General features: G+C 48.3%; 1 protein-coding gene across 2 annotated transcripts in view; it reads right to left on the bottom strand.

The window, feature by feature from the left end:
* HECTD4 (HECT domain E3 ubiquitin protein ligase 4) overlaps nt 1–22,789 on the bottom strand; it is a 2,430,065-nt gene that overhangs the window by 574,837 nt on the left and 1,832,439 nt on the right. The gene's annotated exons all lie outside the window — the stretch shown is intronic.

Consider the following 22,789-nt stretch of genomic DNA (forward strand, 5'->3'; position numbering starts at 1 on the left):
CGAGGCACACGGACGGACTGACAGCAATATGTACATAAACAGCATACACAGTACACAATATGCATATCAACACACACAGTGTGGAAAAGAAACATCAAAGCACTAGAAATAACCCAATGTCCTTGACAGTCATAAATACATTTGAAATCATCAATAGAATTACCGTCATAGAGTCACTGGAATAGAAGGATGGACAACGGGGAGGCGGGTGGGTCAGTGAGGAATCCACAGGCAGATACTGTATCCACCAGAAAAAGCGTTACCGAAGGTAAGTAACTTGTTCTTCTGATGGATACATCTGCCAGTGGATTCCTCACCTTGTGAATAGATTCCACAGCAGTCCCCGCTCCCGGAGGAGGGTGTCCATCCCCCTATACCAGAAAATCCTGAAGGACGGAACGGGCAAAATGTCCGTCCCTCCTCACCTCAGAGTCTAAACAATAATGCTTTGCAAAGGTGTGAAGGGAGGCCCAAGTTGCCGCCCTACAAATGTCCTCCACAGGAACACCCCTAGACAAAGCAGAGGTAGAAGACTTTGCTCTAGTGGAATGAGCTCTTAAACCCTCCGGAGGCTCCTTACCAGCTAGGGAGTAGCAGATCTTGATGCATAGCACAATCCATCTTGAAAGGGTGCGCTTGTGCACCGCACGACCCTTTCTGCAGCCAGCAAAGCCCACAAAGAGCTGGTCATCTATCCTGTAGTCCTTAGTCCTGTCCAGGTAAAAGCTCACCGCCCTCTTAGGGTCCAAACGGTGAAGTCTCTCCTCCTCCTTGGAAGGGTGAGGGGGAGGATAAAAGGTAGGAAGGGTAATGGACTGCCCCAGATGGAAGGGAGTTACCACCTTAGGCAAAAACGCAGCCCTGGTCCGGAGAACCATTCGTTCAGCATGCACAGTCAAGAATGGGGGTTTTGAACTAAGAGCTTGAAGCTCACTTACTCTCCTTGCGGAGGTGATTGCAACGAGGAAAACCGTCTTAAAAGACAACAGTCTCAAGGGACACTTATGTAAGGGCTCGAAAGGAGAACCCATAAGATAAGTCAGTACAAGGTTTAAGTCCCACTGAGGTACAATAAAGGGAGTAGGAGGAAATTTATTCGTAAGGCCCTTGAGAAACCTAAGCACAATAGGTGATTTAAATAAGGACGGCTGATCCGGCAGGCATAGGAAAGCCGACAAAGCCGATAAATATCCCTTAACAGTGGCCACAGCAAAGCCTTGCTGGGCAAGAGAAAGAGCAAACTGCAGAATGTTAGACAAACGAGCCTTCAAGGGATCAATCGACCTCTCTCCACACCAGAGAACGAACTTAGACCACCTATAGGAGTATATGGATTTGGTGGAGTGTCGCCTGGCCGATAAAATAACATCCACCACATCCGGCGGGAGAAAGAAAGAATTCAGGTTGCCCCGTTCAATCTCCAGGCATGAAGGTGTAAGCTCTGGAGGTGGGGGTGTAGAACCTGCCCCTCCGACTGCGAGAGGAGGTCTGCCCTCAGAGGGAGACGGAGCGGAGGGCACGAGGAGAGGTGGAGAAGATCTGTGTACCACACCCTTCTTGGCCAATCCGGGGCGATCAATATAACTTGGGCCCGGTCTTGGCGAACCTTCCTCAGAACCCGAGGAATCAAGGGTATGGGAGGAAACGCGTAAAGGAGTCGAGACCTCCAACTCAACTGAAACGCGTCTCCCAACGCCCCCTGCATCGGATACTGGAGACTGCAGAATGACAGGCAGTGCGCGTTCTCGAAAGTGGCAAACAGATCCACCCGAGGAGTTCCCCACGTCCGAAAGACGTGACGAACTACCTCCGGATGGAGCCTCCACTCGTGGTCGGCAGAGAACTGCCGACTGAGACTGTCCGCACGTACGTTCAGCACCCCGGCCAGATGATTCGCCATCAGACAAATCCGATGGTCCTGAGCCCAGGACCATAGACGCAGGGCCTCTCTGCATAGACAAAGAGACCCCACTCCTCCCTGCTTGTTTATATACCACATCGCGGTAGTGTTGTCCGTCAGAAGCTGAACAGACTGACCGCGAAGGGAAGGGAGGAAGGCCTTGAGCGCCAAGCGTATCGCCCGTAACTCCAGAAGGTTGATGTGAAGCAACCTTTCCTCTGGAGACCAAAGACCCTTGATCTCCAGATCACCCAGATGCGCACCCCACCCTAAGGTGGATGCATCCGTTATCACTGTGGTCACCGATGGAGGTAGATGAAAGGGCCTTCCTTGAGACAGATTGCCCTCCACGCTCCACCAAGATAGATCCGCTGCAGCTTCTCTGGAGACCCTCACAGACTCCCTGAGATCCCCTTTGTGCTGATACCACTGCTTGCGGAGGCACCACTGGAGCGCCCTCATGTGCCAGCGTGCATGGTTGACCAACAGTATGCAGGAAGCGAACAGACCGAGCAGGCGAAGGACCTTCAGAACTGGAACAACCGCTCCGCTGAAAAACAAAGGAATCATTTCCTGTATGTCGAGAATCCTTTGAGGAGGAGGGAATGCTCGACACACAGTAGTGTCCAGTACCGCACCTATGAACAGGTTGCGCTGAGAGGGCACCAGGTGAGATTTGGGCACGTTGATCGAAAAACCCAATCTGTACAACAGCCGAGTTGTATCCTGCAGATGACACAGCACCTTCTCCGACGACTCCGCCTTGATCAGCCAGTCGTCCAAATAAGGGAAAACCGAAATTCCCGATCTTCTGAGATGGGCTGCCACCACTGCCATCACCTTTGTGAAGACTCGAGGTGCCGAAGTAAGACCAAACGGGAGGACCGCAAACTGATAATGTTGCGATCCTACCGTGAAACGGAGATACTTCCTGTGCGACTTCAGGATGGGGATGTGAAAATACGCATCCTGCAAGTCGAGCGACACCATCCAGTCCTCCTGATTCAGCGCCTGAAGAACCTGCGCAAGGGTGAGCATCTTGAACTTCTCCTGTTTCAGGTAAAAGTTCAGGATTCTGAGGTCTAGAATCGGACGCAATCTGCCGTCCTTCTTCGGGATCAGAAAATACCGGGAGTAGCATCCCTGACCCCTCTCCTGCTCCGGAACCACCTCTATCGCCCCTTTCTGAAACAACTTCAGGACTTCCTCCTGCAGGAGAAGACGGTGGTCCTCCGAGCAAGCACCTTGGCAAGGAGGGTAAACTGGAGGGAATTCCCGAAAGGGAAGGGCGTACCCATTTTCTACAAGATCCAGAACCCAAAGGTCTGTAGTAACCGATTCCCAATCTTGTAGAAAATGGGTAAGCCGGCCCCCCACAGGACCAGCATGATCCGGAATGTCGAATCTAGGGCTGTTTTGCGGTGGTGGGAGGGGCTGAGGAAGAGGAAGAGGAGGAGGAGAGTTGACGGCCACGTGAGCGACCTCTAAGTCTTCCTCTATATCCCTTGGAGCTTTGCTGCTGCTGCTGCTGCTGCTGCTGCTGGGCTGGTCTATAAGAACGAAAACTCGCCCTTCCAAAACCTCTGTACCTCTTGAAAGTACCTCTCGGCTGGGATTGAAGGCCCAACGACCTAGCCGTAGCCTTACTCTCTTTGAAGCGCTCGAGAGCAGCATCAGCCTTCTTCCCGAACAGACCAGACCCATCAAAAGGTAAGTCCAACAAGGTCGACTGGACATCCGAAGAAAATTCGGAGGACTTAAGCCATGCACCCCTCCTGGTGGCAACTGAAGACCCCATGACCCTGGCAACTGAGTCTGCTGTATCCAAGCCACTCTGAATAACCTGGCGAGCAGCCGCCTGGGCATCCGACAGTACTTCACTGAAGCCTGCCCTATCCACCTCCGACAGCTTCGGTGCCAACTTTTTAGCTGAATCCATAAGCGCATGGATATAGCGCCCCAATAAACAAGTCGCATTAGAAGACTTTAATGCCATACTGGCTGAAGAAAAGACTTTCTTGGCTGATTGGTCCACCTTCTTGGCCTCTCTGTCCCCTGGGACCTGAGGAAACGCACCTTTTGAACGTCCAGAACAAGCAGCCTGAACGACCAGACTTTCAGGTGAAGGGTGTGATGACAAAAACTCAGGATCCCCCGGAGCCACCCTATATCTCCTTGCAACCACCTTGGACACCGCAGGAGCCGAAAAAGGCTTGCGCCACACATCCAACACAGGCTCCAATATTGCTTCATTAAAAGGCAACAGCGGCTCTGACACCGCAGTTGGAGAGTGCAACACCTCAGTCAAGATATTGGACTTGAACTCAACAGATGGCAATTGAAGGTCCAACAACTCTGCAGCCTTTCTGATTACAGCATGATAAGGAGCCGCGTCTTTAGAAGGTTCATCTGAAGGAGGAGTGATCTCCCACTCCGGAGACAAATCCAACCCACTTGCCTCCTTCAACTCGTCAAACACCTCATCGGATTCGACCAATTCTCCCTCTTCAGCCTCATCCATAAGATAGCTCCTCTCCTCCAGCACTCTCTGCGCCTCCCTCCTGGAACGGATCCGCACCTGCGGCGTCGGCGGCGCCGTGATCGAATCCGACGGCGCCGGCAGAGGCGTCGAACGCGGATCAGCCGGAGCAGCCGGCGTCGAACGAGGTCGAGTCGGCGCCGGTGAAGAGGGAAGCGGCGTCGATGTTTTCGGCGCCGGAATCTGCCAAGACGGCGTCGCTGGGAAGAAAGGCATAAACGGTGCTTGAGGATAAACCTGCGGCACTCCCAGATTAAAAGCCATCGGACCCATCGGACCCATAGGTGCACCAGAGGAATACATGGCCCGTGAGAACACCCCATACATCGCATTGAGATACTGCGAGGGGTCCTGACCTGGATTAGGGAAAGCCGGATACTGGTCAGGTAACACCGGACTCGGGCCTGCCGGCGCCGACGGTGGAACTTGCGGCGTCACAGACTCACCCGGAGCCTGATCATCCTCATCCTGGGCCGGAGTCGGAGACGGAGCCGAAGGACCTGCAGGACCTGGAGAAGCCATCGGCGCCGGAGAGGACGCCGGCACCGGCGAATCAGCCGGAGCCGGAGAAAACACAGGAGAAGATGGAACGGGAGGCGAAGCCGGAACGGGAGAAGGAGACACTGACTCCCTTCGACGCCGAGCAGGTGATTTAGACTTCGACGTCGAGGCCTTGTGATGAGACGAATGCCTCCTTTTCTTCTTATGCTTCTTGCTCTTTGAAGCATGTCCCGAAGTCGACTTGGAAGCCGACCTCGACCTCGACCTGGATCTTCTTCTACCTCTTTTCTCCTTTCTCTTCATCCGGGCGATAAAGAGCTTTGCCTCTCTTTCCTTAAGAGCCTTTGAGCTCATCTTCCTGCAACACGAACATCCTTCAACATCGTGGTCCGATGACAAACACCAAACGCAGTCGTCATGCGGGTCAGTGATGGACATGTGTTTGCCACATTCATGGCAAGGCTTGAAACCAGACTTCCTTGCCGACATTCTCGAAGAAAGACAGAGAAACTTCGGAATAAACACAAAGTAACAGGTAAAGCTACCAGTAACGATTCCCGAAATCCGTTGGCGTCGTCGGCGCGGAAAAAAGGGAACTGACGTCATCACGCCGAGGAGGTCTTCTTATGGAGCCGGTGACGTCAGTGGAGTCGCGAGCGGAGCCGTGTCTCTGTGACGTCATCTTCGACCCCATCGGCGTGGACTGCTACAAAAGTTTCCGAATGTTGCTGGCGCAGGGGATATTCACAAGGTGAGGAATCCACTGGCAGATGTATCCATCAGAAAGGTTGGAACTCTAACTAGCATGGATATTAGTGTGATATCTTGGAACGCAGCCGGCTTAAGCACTAATAAAAACAAACTCTTGTTTTTAAAAGAGCAGAACGCAGATATTATATGTCTACAAGAGACTTGGATCCCAAAGAACTGGTCCACTGAAGATTATATAGTGCTGAGCCTGCCTGCGCTCCCTGTGAATAGAGGTCACGCTAAAGGAGGCATTGCTATTTTGTTAAGTACAAGCTTTAGTTGGTCATATAAAGACATTTTTCACGCCTCCAATTTAATTCAGGTGATTAAGTTAGATCACAAGGATGACCAAGATCATTTGGATTCCATGTTGATCATATATGCCTCCTGATGTATCTTACCCTTATCTATTGAATGATTTATTTATTTTCTTCTCCTCTACCTTGGAAAGCGAAGACTGCAGGTTCTTAATATTAGTGGGAGATTTGAACTCTAAAGTCTCATCGTATAGTATAAGGGTATTCGCTGATTCCAAAAAAAACGAAGCTCTAAATAGCCCCAATGCCCAACCAATTTCTGAATCAAAGCAGGACAGGCAAAAGAGGAGTCTTATTACTTGAAGGTTTGAGAAGTTTAGACTAGATCTCATAATCGCTAATGGGAGGTTAGAAAAGGATATTCCAGCAAATTATACTCATAAGGCGCCAACTGAGAGATCTATTATAGACGATTTCATTGCTTCTGCAGACTTCTTTTGTAAACTTATAAATATGGAGGTTCTGGCAAATGTTTTTAGTGACCATATGTTGATTTGCTTCAAATTTGAATTTAGTTGTGCTAGGGTAGGTCCCTGGAACTTCAAAGGCAGCACAGTAGGGTTCAATGCATCTAATAGTAGAATTCACTGGAATACTCAAGCGACCAAAAATTAAAAGCATGCCGAACGGCTCTAATAAGTGATCAGCAGCACTTAATAATGGGCGAGTGTGATTCTACCCAATTAGATTTACCTGAAGCCTACTCCCACAATATATGTTCCTTGGCCAAATCTTGTAAATTACCGCAAGTTTCAGTTAAACGTAGATCCCATTTTAATCCACTGATTATTTTAAACAAAACACTCCTTAAGACGCATAAAGGAAGATGGAGTATGGGTGCATCTAAAAGTGTCGGCATCAAAAAATAATTCCAAAAGATACTGGGAAATGATTGCCGACTGCTGTGGCACAAGAGTGAAATCTCTCCCTATTCCCATTAAAGAAGCGGATTGGAAAGTTCATTTACTAGAACTGTATTCTGCGAATTTTAATTTCATCAGTTCAATTACTGCGACAACCGATCAGTTTAAAACCCCTGAATCTAATTATGTACACTTAATTAATGATGTGGCTGGAGCAATGAAATTTCCATGACGGTAATTAAAAAGGAGCCACTTCTGTGGGCTACTTATCTAGCTCTGCTGTTTAATTTGTGCTACTCTCAGGGGAAGACTCCTCCATCTTGGTCTGGAAGTATTCTAATCCCTTTATATATGTTATGTTATGTTATTATTACTTCTAGAGCGCACGATTACCCTAAGGTGTCCTGGCGCTGAGCACCGATTACCTGAGATAACAAAGAACTAGAACTGGGAGAAGAACCATGTCTTAAGATTTTTCTTTAAAAAAGTAAAATCAGAGGCAGTTCTCAACATGAGGGGGAGTTCATTCCAGGCTTTGGAGGCACAGTGCACAAAGCTTCTACCTCCCCAATTTACTTATTTTAGAAGGGAGTTTTCACTAACATGGCACCAGTGGACCTGAGAGTTGTACTAGGAATCTACCAAGAGAACTTGTTTTTGAGGGACTCAGGACCTATTCCGTTCAATGCCCTAAAAACAATACACAACGCCTTAAAGCGAGATCTCAAATGAATTGGGAGCCAATGCAGTTTCTTTAATTCTCCTCTGACTGAAACAGACCTGGATGTCCCGGTCAACAGTCTAGCTGCTGCATTCTGAATGACCTGGAACCTGTTCCGATATAAAAAGGGTCCTAGAACACATCCAGGTAACCACCGGCAAATAGTCCTATTAGACGCGGCGGGAAAAATATTTTCCCGTAGTATCCTTGATCATCTCACGGAATGGATGGTGGAGAAGAAGGTCCTCCATATAGAACAAGCAGGTTTTAGAAAAAATCATTCCACCTTAGATAACATCTCCATGTTCAAACTAATTGAGGAGAAATACACAATTTTCCGTAGCTCAAATGTATACATGGCTTTCATAGATTTTTCAACGGCCTTCGATAAGGTAGATCGACCATTACTATGGAGAAAATTGCAAAAAATGGGCATGCCCTATCCCCTGCTATCCTTAATTATCGCACTACACTCGCAAACTTGGTGCAAGATATTAATGGGTGGAAATCAAGGTTTATCAGATGTTATCCCTACTGAAAATGGCTTGAAACAAGGTTACTTGTTAGCACCGCTGCTATTTTCTTTATATATAGCAGATTTACCCGATTGTTTTGATCAAGCAGAGGGAGATGCTCCAAAGATAAGTAACCGGCCTTTTGCATGTCTTTTATATGCAGATGATATAGTAGTAGTGGATCTAACCCCTATTGGGCTGAATAGAAAGCTGATATTCTTACAGAACTATACAGTGGACCATTTTTTGAAAATATGCGTATCTAAAATTAAAAATTTAATTATGAAATGTAATAAAAGTAGAAAGTCATGTAACTTTAACTGGAGTTTTTTTTAGACAGGATCGAAGGTCAGATACTACGTAAATTGTGTAATTTTAATACGTTAGTTCTAACGGCTGCTATTAGACTGGAATTTGGCTTGATAAGCTCCTATATTCAAGGTTTAGCCAGGGTTCTACGCTGGGGATACCAGTTAAAAAATAGCGAATCTGACACATTAAGAGGTATCATGTGTCACGAAATCGTCTGTGTTCAGGCAAGTAATTACTCCTTCTATCATGATTTCTCATTTGCACTAAAAAACGTTTGTGTACAAGAAGAATTAGTGATTACTCTCTTACCATCAGAATCTAAATCTTTTTTAAAAACCTTAAGTGGTAAGATTAGCTTTAATAGAGATATTACATTTTGTAATTCTAAAAAGAGATTAAATTCACTGAAAATTTCTCAAACATATTTATACTGGAATTTAGAACATGGAACCCGACGTTTGCTCACTTTATGTTGCGTGAATCTTCTACCTTTAAACGATTTAACAGCAAACTAGTCCCAGAATTTGAAAAATGGAAAAACCTGCAACTTTTGTAAGCTGAGCATTCAGACCTGGATCATGTCTTATTCGCCTGTCCAGCATTGGTTTCGTTCAGTGGTCGCTGGCTTCGGCCAATGTTCTTACAAAATTGTGTTAAAATGTAGCTTCAGCCCGCGATTTTCTTTTTTTCCCAAAAAACAAAGCAATGTGTGCAAAACATTTTAATTATTTTAAGGAGTTTATGTATATATTTTACATTTTCTATAAATTCTTTTAGATGGTTTGTTACCCCCCCCCCTTTTTGTCACCTTTTTATGGAGTATTAATATTTCCTTTGTCAGATTGTATTTTGCACACTGATTGCTGCTTTTTATTGCTGTTTGCACAATAGGGAGATGCTGTGCTCATTTCCCACTTTTGTTCTGTTGTAAAGTTTAAAACTCAACCGAAGTGGGATTCTGGATTGCATTTTTGCACATGTACTGGCTGCTATTGAATTGCTTTTTACACAGGTTAGGACATGCCCTGTTATTCCTTTTTCTTGCAGCTAATTCCAAATTGAATGTTCTGCTGAGGATGAATTCTGGACTTTAGTTTGTATTCAAACTAGCTGCTACTTACTACCCTTTGTACATTTTTTGCACTTTTTAGGATACGCCCTGCCACTTCAATCCGTCTGCTGCTAATTCCAAATGTTTTTCTGTCGAAGCGGTTTCTCTTGTTGTTGCCCAAATGCTTGAGGTCATTGCGCCTCTGTTTTCATCCATGAGCTAAAAAGGTACCATTGGTGAAAATCTTAACTTTTTGCCTATAAGGATAATTGACAATATTGATTAATGTTATCCAAATGAACTTTTAGACATGCTAATGCAGGCCTCTGATAATTTATGATGGTTAGTGGAATGAGTTTTGCTATGTTTAATTTTCTTATGCAATAATTTGTATGTACTTTTATGCGAACCTCATACAAGTTCCAAATCTTTAATCAAATATTGAATTAAATTGACTGACAAAGGATGTGGACAGCTCACACAGGGATTGAAGCCCAAGAATTTCGGAAGAGATTTACTCTGAAATCCAAGACAAAAAAAACGCAAAATATCAACAGTTGAAATAAAGTGGCTTCAGATCACGCATGTGCAGCGGTGCACAGAAAAGAAACTAACATCTCTGGCATTCGTGTAACATCAATACACTTTGCATCACTTCTGTCAATGTTGCAGGCAGCTGCTATGAACTCTGAAAGACACCACCAAGCACCAGTGATTTGTTATTGGTGAAAAATGTCTGCATCTAGTCTGACAGCTGGGAGTAGAGTTCACTTAGGAAGAAGTGGGAGTGAATGCTCATTAAAAGCAGATTCTCCTTCAAAGAAATTGGTCAGAGGACCATAACTGAGCACTACAAAGTTAAGATTCCAACAGGGTCTTACCCAATCAGTTGGTACCTCTGGACTGACTAGATTTTTAAGCACGAAGATTTAAAAAAAGGAATTGGAGGGAAAGTGCAATGATGTTTTAACAAACACTAAATCGCCACTGAGTCTTTCAAACATAAGTTTCCTCCTAGGTTATTATATTGAAAACTCTATGTGTTGCATTTTCAATTGATGTTTTATACAAACAGGGTTGCCCTCAATTTGTGAATGATCAGAACAGCAACCTCTGACAGGAGTTGCCATTTGTGATTCATCAGCGTTTGACTGCTAAATGATCATATGCTATTGTGTTTAGATGACTTGCAAGAAGAACTAATGTCAGATCAATTCCTTTTTCGATAGCCCATTATTGCAGAATCGTCACCTATTCTAACAGATGTCTTGATCCTTCACCTCTTACTTTGTTGATGTAAGACGTTGTCGTATTGCCTATCAGAGTCTAAATCTGCTTTCCTTGTAATCTCAAAAAGAAGATTCTAGTCTTATGATCACAGAAGAGAATGTGCTTTGGGCTAACCTCAAAACCTTTAATTCCATAAGACATAGAGCTGAGTTGATCATTGTGCAGGTTATTGAGATGCCACACCACAAGATAGGAGAGAATAACGCTAAGTAATCTAAGGCTAGGGGAGGGTGGACTGATTGGCTCGCCTTGTGAGAGGTTTAAGGAAAAATCCACCTCTAAAGTTTGAACAGAAGATATGTAAAATCAGGACTATATCTACAAGAAATTATTTCATTGCGTGTAAAGAGACCACTGCACCATTTGGTCAACACACAGGACCTAAAAATATGCGAGAAGACCTCTGCAATTTCCTTTCATTGAGATATGTTTTCTATAGCCACATTCAGTATCAAGATGTTTGTGTGAGAAGAGGAGGGATGGGGAACAGGAGGCAGTTTGATCAAACAGAGGGTGAAGAAAACCATTTACCATGATATGAAATGCCCATTGACTGTGTGACTGCTAATATCTCTGATGATACAGCAGCAGCCAACCTCCAACTGGAGAGCTGTGAAATTTTAGATGTAGACCTTAAAACTGTTTTGGGGTTGTGGGAGTGAAGAATGAAGAGGAAGATGAGGCAAGGCTGTGGCTAATGAAGGGGCATGCTGAAGACTGATGCCTGTAGGCTCAGAATTTTCTACACTGCTGATGGAAATTGCATGAAGGCAAATCCAAACACTGAGCGCGGTGGGTCTGCTCAGCATTACATTTTTAAACAATGGTCCACCTTCTCATCACAACCTTTGTCCATTTGAAATGCCTACCTAATAACTGTGTTGGAACACTACCTAAAAAGGAATAGCATCTGTTACCACGCATGCAAAAACTACGAGTGACTTTTCAACGCAGTCAGTACCACGACTGTGTGGTTACCATGAGTTCCATTACAACGCAAGTCATTACAACGACTTGCTTTAGGGAATCGTTGGACTTCGGAACAGTTTAAATTACTATTCCAACTCCAGTCTGTGTATCAGTAGGGACTTAAAATCCAACACCAGTCCAACACCACATTCCCTAAAGCAAGTCGTTGTAATAACTTGCGTTGTAAGGAAACTCGTGGTAACGTCGCAGACGCGGTACTGACTGTGTTGTAAAGGCACTACGATGTAATGCATGCTTTGTAATAGATGTTTCCTCCTAAAAAGACAGTAAATCTCATGCAAGTATTTCTATTTAATACCACTGCTGAACCCATGGACCTCACCACTGCATCTACAATATCCAGGCTGGTGTTTTACAGCATCCGTGGCAGTCTTCACGCCGACATTAGAAAGGGATACCCTATTCCCAGTGGCTACTGATAATTTTGGCACGGAGGGAAGCGGGCGGGCCAGACACACATATACACTCACTCACACCCATCACAAACTTGCACACACACAACCATTCACAACATTCAATCACAACAAATTCATAACATTTATACATGCATGCACGCACCAAACATTCAAAACATAAAATGTCCTTGCTCTGCACCTCCCAGAAAGGAAAGCCTCGAGGTCTCAGGAGGATTGGGACTGCTGCCATCTCTCACTGACTGACCTTAGGTCAGCCAATGAGGAGGGGGGCAGTCCGTCACAGAGTGGAATGGGTTGAGTGAGACTTGCTGACCTATGATGAAGAGTCAATGACTAACACTAGGTCCTGGGCTAAAGGGTTTCAAACTGAAGCATCCAGTTTCAAGGCAATCTGTGAGACTACCCCTCATCATGAGGGGGAGGGCCTCGAGATGCTTTGCCAGGCTGAAGAGGTCACGCCAACAGGAGCAGTGACATCTTCAGCCAGCAAAGTTCAACTCCGGTGGCTGTGCATTTATCACCTGACTAGCTCCTGGCTGCCTGACCTGAACAAGAAGAGTGTTTGACAGGCTGACCTTTGTTCAGCCTGGCGGACATACTTCTGCTCTGGAAAAAAGTGAGGAGAAGTAGTCCCTTTGCACATATGGCCGGGCTGCAACTGCAGACTGGGCTAAAATTACAAAGGTAAACGAAAAGATTTAAAAACAGAAGACTGCATTAGTTACCTTTAAGCAAGATATAAATTCCTTATGAAAACAAACACCTCTGTGCAAGGGAGTAATAAGTTACAGAAAACGTTTTCAAACGCACTGTTAAAACAGCAAAGTAGTATAAAAAGCAGCCATGTAAGAGAGCAAGAAAACACATGAACTCAAAAGAAAGAAGTGCTGAAATCAAATGAAAAAAGTAGCTCCCTGAATATAAGCAGTGGAAGGATAGAAGCCATCCAAACAAAAGAACAACAAAGCATCCATTTTCCAGAAAAAGAGGGGGGGAAACACATGAAATACAAAACAATCAAATGAGATTGTCACGAAAGCCAATCAATGACAAGCAATCGGCTGACCCAAAGCCCATTGTAAATACTGGTAGTCTGTATACAATAAGTATTTCAACATTATGCAAAGATTTAAAAGTAAGGGTCAGATGGAGCTGGTGTATGGTTCTTAAAAGCATGCTGAGCCACAGCAGGTACTGCCTTTTTCTTCCCCCAAAGCTCCTTTTAAAGGAGTTGAAGTGTCACTGCAAAGTATTACCGGTTCAACTTTTCTTTTGGTTGTGATTGGATCAAGCACACATTAAACAAATTTAACTAGTGTCCCTTCGCTGGCGAGCTATTGCTCGTGCTTTGATTCAGGTACAATTCCATTTTTTTTCTTACAAAGAAAAGCGCTGTGAAGTGGTCGGTGGACTTTTTCTTCTTTTTTTTTTTAACCTTCGCCAGCCACTTCCATTCTGGTTCTTTACCCCCGTCCCATCACCGTTTCTTCACGTCCTAACACCTGCCTTCCCTCATGTCCAGGTTTCTATTCCCCCATCAGAAGTAAAAAAAATGTTTTTTAAACACTACGAAGCGGCCAGTGCTGTCCGCCCCATAGCGTTTTCAAATCTTTTATTTACCTTTCCACACCCGCAACTATTTTGGTTCTTTTCCTAGCCTTAGCCCCGTTTCTCCTCCTGCCTACTACCTGCTCTCTCACCCTCTCAGCCGTGTTTCTTTCCCCCCTACCAGAAGTATACAAAAAAACACTATGAAGCAGCCAGCGCTGGGAGCCTTGATATATGCAAAAAGAACAATTGATGGACAGAATGCAGAACAATGTCATACATTCACCCCAGTACAGAGATCTGGGCCTAAATCCATCGTATTTTTGCTCACCACGCCACTCCAGTTTGGACCCAGCCATATGCAAATCAGTCTTGACCCTGTGCCCAAAGGGAACAGTCCAGCCTTTAACTGCCAGACCAGGTCCCACCTGGACTGGAAACAAGCATCCTAGGGCTGGTTTTGGGCTTTCAGCCCTCATCAGCCAGGATAGCTTGACTTCAGTGGCATGGGGAGCATGGGACCCACCTCTGGGCATACCCGTCTCACTTGCGATGACAAATGCAAAAAGAACAACTGATGGACAGAATGCAGAACAATGTCACTGGATTCAAGATAGTCTGGCTGATGAAGGGTAATATCCAGAAACCGGTCCCTTGAGGCTTGTTCCGGTCCAGGGAGGATCTGGCTTGGCAGCTCGGTTTGGACTGTTCCCATGAGGCACAGGGTCAAGACTGATATATGGCTGGGTCTAAACTGGGGTGGCATGGCGAGCAAAAGAACAATGGATTTAACCCAGATCTCTTGACTGGGGGGTGAATGTATAATTTATTCAGCATGCCGTCATCATTTATTTGAGTAGCACTTTTCCACCTAAGTGGGATGGGTATGCCCAGACGTGGGTCCCTTACTCACTGTGCCACTGGTCTCAAGCTAGCCTGGCTGATGAAGGTTAATACCCAGAAACCAGTCCAGGGATGCTTGTTTCCGGTCCAAGGAGGACCTGGCTTGGCAGTTTGGTCTGGACTGTTCCCATGAGGCACAGGGTCAAGACTGATTTGCATATGGCTGGGTCTAAACTGGGGTGGCATGGTCGGCAAAAGAACAATGGATTTAACCCAGATCTCTTGACTGGGGGTGAATGTATGATTTATTCACCATTCCGTCCATCATTTATTTGAGTAGCACTTTTCACCCTTGATATAGCTTTTTATTTTAATTGTCAATTACCCACCCACACCCCAGTTACTCACCCCCACTTGCCTCCTCGTTACCCACCCCCACCTAATTGCCAAAGCCAATAGCTCGCCTATAGGCGAGACCTATTGACTTTGCCAATGCATGTTTCGGATCACAACTGAAACAGATTTTTGCTCAGCTTACAAATGGCAAGCATGTACAGGAAACTCCACCTTCAGGGAAGTAACCAATCTACTTACATTTTACAAGACTTTAAAAAAAATATATCCAAGTATTACGGAAGCAGTGCATTTTCAGGCTCAGCGATGTCATTGCCTCATCATCAGGATAAGGACTTTGAATATTCAGGGTTTGCATTTATGTAGTGTTTATATAGCGCAAACCTAGTTAAAAAGCAGCTGAGCGTTGTACAAGGTCCAAAGCAAGGACACAGTCAACATGTGACTGGAGTGGTAGCGAGCTTCTAAGACCAGAGTGGACCTGAATCATGGTATACTGATCACTTCTTTACAGATATTTGTTTTCTGTTGTTTCCTAAACTGGAACATGGTTGGGACAGTCCTGATGGACTTCCAAGTTTGGGACAATTCTAATGGACGTCAGGTTATTTCAGGTCCTGTGTGCCTAAATGGAGGCCTGTTGCCCTGTTTTTTTTTTAACTTCTTTGTCTACAGTCTGCTGGGTCTCCTAGCTGCAAGTGCACAGCGACCGCAGAGATGTAGTGCTTGCCATCCAGACAGGCATGGGTGCTGAGCATTTTGGCTTTGAAGATTGTGTAAGACGAGCTGGGGTGTCAGAGTCTCATTTTAATAAAGTCCCGATTCCAAGGCCCCTCTTAAATCAGATGAGGCCAAGAACTGGGTTATCTGCCCCAATGTGTTCCAAAAGAATGAGGGGCACTCATTAATTACTCCATAACCAGCTTTAGTCACAAATATGCAAACACTGGCCAACACGAGTTTCGCATGTTCCATCATAATTAAGCTGTTCTATTGTCAGTTATTAAGTTTGCCATCTCATGTCCTGCATCAACAACAGATCTTGCTAAAGATGCCAATATCTAGAAACATGGGCCATAATAATACTGGGAGCGTTCCTAAACAAAACTGGGTCTGACATCACCCATGCCACTTGGACGCTTTCAGTGCACTGATGAAACACCAAGGGGAAAGTTTAAAGCCATTAGATACATACATGTTAACTTACACTCTTTTCCCAAGGCTCCATCACATACCCTTGGAATTGGTTTCTATATGCGCTTATCAATGGTCAGTGTACGAGGTGACACGGAAATAGGCACAGTTGCAGCTGAAAAAGTAATTTACTCATTCATTTCAGAGATGAAAGAAATAATGGCTCCTCTAAAGAAGAACAAGTTACTTACCTTCGGTAACGATGTATCTGTAAGAAACATTAGTTAGTTAGATTCCTCACCTTAGAATATCCCCAGGCGTCAGGCTGGATCCGGAAAGATTTTTCGTCAGCAATACCCCTTGCACGTCGCTAGGCGTCGTCTGCGGCTCCGCGTCCGTCGTCGTGCGCCGGAATGACGTCGGAGTACTTAGACGCCGCCCTCGCGCGCTGACGTCAGTTCTTGTACATAGCTTTCCGCGCCAGGAACGCAGAGCCATGCAAGAGACCGACACTGGTGCCAAAAAATCTAGGGCCCTGAAAAGGATAACCTTAACCCTAGATGTCAGTTCGCAGAATGGGGAGGATGGGTGGGTCGGTGAGGAATCTAACTAACTAATGTTTCTTACAGATACATCGTTACCGAAGGTAAGTAACTTGTTCATCTGAAAGAAACACGTTAGTTAGATTCCTCACCTTAGAATAGATACCCCAGCAATACCAACCCCGGTGGTGGGTCTGCGAAACAAGATCACACCAGAAAGTCCTGGAGAACAGAACGGCCAAAGAAGCCGTCTCTCCGGACTTGGCTGTCCAGGCAATAGTGCTTGGCAAACGTGTGCAGTGAAGCCCACGTCGCCGCCTGACAGATGTCCCGCAAGGGAACTCCCCGGCCCAGGGCAGTAGTAGCCGCTGTGGCCCGGGTGGAATAGGCCCTCAACCCAACAGGAGGGTCCTTTTTTGCCAAGGAGTAACAAAGTTTAATACACAACACGACCCACCGTGAGATGGTCCGTTTGTGTACCGCTTTTCCCTTCTTAGCTCCTACGTATCCAACAAAAAGTTGGTCGTCCACCCGGAACTGTTTGGTGCGGTCCAAATAAAAGGACAGCGCTCGTTTTGGGTCCAGACGGTGGAGCCTCTCTTCCTCTTTTGAAGGATGCGGAGGCGGAAAGAAGGTGGGCAACGTGACAGATTGCCCGAGGTGAAAGGAGGTCACCACTTTCGGTAGAAAAGAAGGACGAGGCCAGAGGACAACCTTGTCCGGATGAACAGAAAGAAAGGGAGGCTTAGATGACAGACCCTGGAGCTCACTCACCCGTCTAGCACAGGTGATAGCTACCAGGAAAGCAGTTTTCAGGGTTAGAAGACGAATGGGACAATTGTGAAGAGGCTCAAAAGGAGCGCACATCAGAAAAGTCAGGACAAGATTCAAGTCCCACTGAGGCATTACGAAGGGGACAGGAGGGAACAGGGGACTTGAAAAGAGAAGGCTGATCAGGAAGCCGTAAGAAGGCAGAGATTGCAGCAAGATAACCTTTCAAGGTGCCCAGAGCAGAGCCCTGCTGGGCCAAAGAAAGAAGAAAGAGTAGAACCTCAGAAAGAGGGGCGGAAAGGGGATCCACAGCCTTTGCTGTGCACCATGCCACAACTTTGTTCCACCGGCAGGCGTATACCGTCTTTGTGGAGGGACGCCTGGCTGCCAGAATGACATCACAGACTTCAGGAGGCAAGTCAAATGGCATCAACTGTCGCCGCTCCATCTCCACGCATGGAGGTGGAGGCTGGACAGGTTCGGGTGGAGGACCGTCCCCTGCTGCTGCGACAGAAGGTCCTCCTGAAGAGGCAGTCGTATCGGAGGATCGATTGACATACTGAGTAGCTCGGGATACCAGAACCTTCGTGCCCAATCCGGAGCCACTAAGATAACTTGGGCCCGGTCGCGCCTGATCTTCTTCAGCACTCTGAGCAGAAGTGGTATAGGCGGAAAGGCGTACAACAGACCGCAACTCCACTCGCAACGAAAACCGTCTCCGAGCGAGTGCTGCCTTGGAAATTCCAACGCGCAGAACTGCTGACATTGCGCGTTCTCTTCGGTGGCGAATAGATCTAACCAAGGCTCTCCCCACTGCAGAAAGAGACCTTGTGCCACGTCCGAGTTCAGAAGCCATTCGTGATCCATCATGCACCGGCGGCTGAGTTCGTCTGCTCTAGCGTTCAGAGAGCCCGCCAGATGTTGAACCACCAGGGTGATGCCCTGGTGTTCCAGCCATGTCCAGAGGCGCAGAGCCTCCTGACAAAGGGTCCACGACCCCACCCCGCCCTGTTTGTTGCAATACCACATGGCGGTGGTGTTGTCCGTGAATGCCTGCACGACACTTCCCCGGACAGAGGGAAGGAAGGCTTTCAGTGCAAGGCGGATCGCTCTCAGCTCCAAAAGGTTGATATGGAGTTGAGCCTCCGCCGGAGACCAGAGTCCTCTGATCTCCGCCTCTCCCATGTGGCCCCCCCATTCCAGGAGGGACACGTCCGTCACTACTACGTGCTCCAGTTGGGGTAGGGAGAGGCATCTGCCGCTGACCCAATCGCGGTCCGTGAGCCACCACTGCAACTGTTTCGCAGTGCCCTCCGAGATCAAGACATGGTCGGACAGGTTGCCTCAATGCTGGGCCCACTGAAACTTCAGGTCCCACTGCAGAGCCCGCATTCGCCACCTGGCGTAATTCACCAACGGGATGCAGGAGGCCATCAGCCCCAGAAGCCGCAGCACCAACCTGACCGAAACCCAGGATAGAGGCCGAAAGATGGGAATCACAGCCTGAATATCCCGGACCCGCTGTTCCGGAGAATAAGCCCGGAACTTCGCCGAATCGAGAACCGCTCCGATGAAGAGGAGATTCTGGGAGGGACTCAGGTGTGACTTCGGCACGTTGATGGAGAACCCCAGCAAATGCAGGAGGTGGGAAACGACTTGCTGGGGCGAGCCCGCCTTCAACAGCCAGTCATCGAGATAGGGGAAGACTGGAACCCCTGATCTGCGCAATGAGCTGTGACCACCGCCATCACTTTCGTGAACACCCGAGGGGCACTGGTGATACCGAAGGGAAGCACTGTGAACTGAAAGTGCTCCTGACCCACTGTGAAACGCAGGTAATGCCGGTGGGCCGGCAGGACGGGGATATGAAAATAGGCGTCCTGCAAGTCCAACGTAACCATCCAGTCTCCAGGGTCGAGGGCAGCCAGAACCTGAGCTAAAGTTAGCATCTTGAACCGTTCCTTCCGGAGGAAGGTGTTGACTCTCCTGAGGTCTTAGATAGGGCGTAGGTCCCCTTTGCCCTTCTTGGCAACCAGAAAGTAGTGGGAATAGCAACCACGGCCTACTTCTGGACCAGGAACGCGCTCGACGGCCTCTTTGGACAAGAGGGCCGTAAGTTCCTCCAGCAGAAGATTCAAATGATCCTCCGATATACGGTGGCATGGCTGGAGGGGTCGTCTCGAAGGGGAGGGAGTAGCCCCTTCGGACGATTTGCAGCACCCACCTGTCCGAAGTGATGGAGCGCCAGTGGAGCAGGTGATGGCGAACTCTGCCGCCCACTGGCGTGGAATGGGTCTGAAAGCTCGGACTAGGAAGGCTTTGAGGCGGATGCTGCCGGGGTGGATGTGGACTGACCGGCACGTTGTCCTCTAGAACCGCCACGGCGGATCCCACGTCCGCGACCGCGTGCAGGTTGGTTCTGCAGCCGGTGGCTAGGCGGACGTGAGGAGGCGCCCCTTCCTTGGCCACGAAAGGGGCGAAAGGCGGAAGTTTGCGGCCGTGGGGCCGAGAGACCCAAGGACGTGGCCGTAGCCCGGGAGTCCTTAAAACGAGCCAGCGCACAATCCGCCTTCTCACCAAAAAGGCGAGCGCCATCAAAGGGCATATCCATGAGGGTACTCTGGACATCCCCCGAAAAAGACGTGGACCTCAGCCAGGCGTGGCGCTGGAGTGCCACCGTGGTGGAAATCGCCCTACCCAGCGAGTCCGTGGTGTCAAGTCCACACCGTATGGCATGTCGAGCTGCATCTCGCCAGTCAGCAAGTGCCTGGGAGAGACGTGTTCGGGCCTCCTCCGGACACAGTGGCAGCACGTCCTCCACCGCATCCCACAGAGTGTGGGAGAAACAGTCCAAGAGGCAAGCGGTGTTCAAAGACCGCATGCCCAAACTCAGGGAGGAGAAGAGATTCTTTCCGAACTGTTCCAGCCTCTTGGATTCCCGATCCGGAAACCGGACGGGAAGGAGGATTGGGAAGTGGAGGCCTGGATAACCTGGCTCTCGGGGGTGGGGTGTTGGGACAGGAAACTGGGGTCGCCCGGAGCAGGGCGGTGGCGCCGGGCCACGTTCCGATCCACAGGAGGAACTGTGGAGGGCTTGGACCAAGTGCCCTGCAGAACGTCGACGAGGGCCTCATTGAACTGCAGCAGAGGCTCTGTGGAGCTTGCTGACGGTTGAAGCACCTCTGTGAGGATATTAGTCCTCACGGCCACAGCAGGCAACTCGAGCCCCAGGGCTGTGGCCGCCTTGCGCAGCACCACTGAAAAAGCTGCACCTTCCTCCAAAGCCACAGTCGGAGGAGAGATGAAGCCAGCGTCCGGCGAAGTGTGCAGACCACTGGCATCCCCCAGTTCGTCTGCCCAGTCCTGTGAAAGTTGACCCTGGAGGGCCATAGGGTCCTCAGACCCCTCCCAGTCGCCCCAGTCATCCGATTCCTGATAAACAGGAGGAACGATCGGAGCCAGACGGTAGATGAAACGGTCATCCGTCGGGTGCGGAGCCGGGTGGCGCCGTGCCGGCATCGGGTCCAGACAGGGGCTAAACCGAGGAACGGCGTCGTCCGTCGACGCGCCGGAGGTGGAACCGTGTCGGCGCCGGAGGAGGAGGCGGCGTGAGGTCGACCGGCGCCGACAGAGATCCAGGCCTGGATCCCTCGGGGACCTGCGGCGTCGGGACCAAAGTCGTCGACGGCGCCGGGGCCAGAGCCGCCGGCACACGAGGTCACCCAGTCGGCCCGCGGGGCCCGAAGGCGCGCCGGCAGCCGTCGACGGCGGAGCCAGGCCCCTCATGGCCGAGAGGAGGGCACTGACCTCCGCCGGAGTCGCGTCAGTCCCAGGGACCGGCGGGTATGGAGACTGACGCGGCTCCTGCGGCTCCGCGGGGGTGGGACCACTCTGACCCTCGGCCGAGTCGCGCGACCGACGAGGGGAGTCCGAAGAGCGGTGTCGCCTCTTGGACTTCTTGGATCGCTTCGACTTACCCGAAGACTTCGAGCCCGACGAGCGATGATGGTGACTGCGGCTCCGCGACTGGTCCTTGGACCTCCTCCTGGACCGGGACCGTGAGCGGCGCGGAGCCGAGTGCCGAAGCTCGAGAAGCTTACGGGACCGCTCCCGCCTAGCCTTCGAGGTCAAGGCCTGACAATCGGGGCACGACTCCGCGTCGTGGTCGGCCCCCAGGCAGTAAAGGCAAAAATTGACTAAGGGGTAAGCTCTTCCCGGATCGGCGCTGTCTGGCGCGGAAAAAAGAAGAACTGACGTCAGCGTGCGAGGGCGACGTCTAAGTACTCCGACAACGTAATTCCGGCACACGACGCCGACGACGGACGCAGACGATGCCTAGCGACGCGCAAGGGGTATTGCTGACGAAAAATCTTTCCGGATCCAGCCTGACGCCTGGGGATATTCTAAGGTGAGGAATCTAACTAACGTGTTTCTTTCAGATCGTCGTATTTGCCATGCAATGGAGCAGGCATCAAAAGTGACTTCTCTCAACTGCTGAAGTCGGGATAGAGGCTTCCTCTCCAAGACATTAATGAAAAATCCAGATCAACTGTAGCTTGTCTTAATTGTCCAGAGAGGGCATTCTTCCCCTTTGTCTCGGAGATATGCCGATATCTGGAAGACCAGGTTTAGAACTGCGACCACATCCTCTTCTAAATGTGCTTAAATGGGCTTTTTCAGACTGAAGAACTCCCCTAGGAGTTTCCGTCCCTTGAGTGGAGAATGCAGGCCTGTTCCTCACTCAAAAAGCCCCCCTGCTCTCAGGCCGCACGTTTGCCCGAGCTATTATATTTTTTCTGTTACAGTCTGAGCCTTCACCATCATACTGAGACATACACGCATCGCATTTCCAATTGCTGTTATAAGCAGCAAAAAACAAATAGAACAGTCATGGGTGTCGGTCTTTAACACTACTTTCTTGCAGTTCCTGAAAACCTTGAAGATGTTCTGCAGAATGTGATAAGAAAAACAAATAGGAATTACTAGACAAAGGAATCCAAACTTTGCTGGATATGGCTCTCACTGAGTTCTACATTCTCAGCAACTAGCTGCAGAAAAGGTAACTCAAGTGGTCGGGCAAGGCAAAGCATGGATGTACAAGACTGCTATATCATATGGTGTAGCACAATGCCACTGCAACACCATGGAACGGAAATGGGGGTCCAAAACCCTAGGTTCCAAGTCTGCAACTCGGATATCTCAAATATAAAGAATGTGCAGAAGAAAAATTGTCCATTAAAACCAATAGGGCAGGAATCATTAAATAAACACTAAAATCTAGTCAGGTGAAAATGCGATTAACTGCACTAAAATACATTATATTAATTTTCCCCACACATATCTAGATTGGATATCTTCACTCTTACAACTTTTTTAAATTTCTCATTTTGTGCTCTTATATGTTTTTTTATGCAAAAAATCTATTTCTGGTT

Source organism: Triturus cristatus, chromosome 11 (assembly GCF_964204655.1).
Source record: "Triturus cristatus chromosome 11, aTriCri1.1, whole genome shotgun sequence".
Lineage (NCBI taxonomy): Eukaryota > Metazoa > Chordata > Amphibia > Caudata > Salamandridae > Triturus > Triturus cristatus.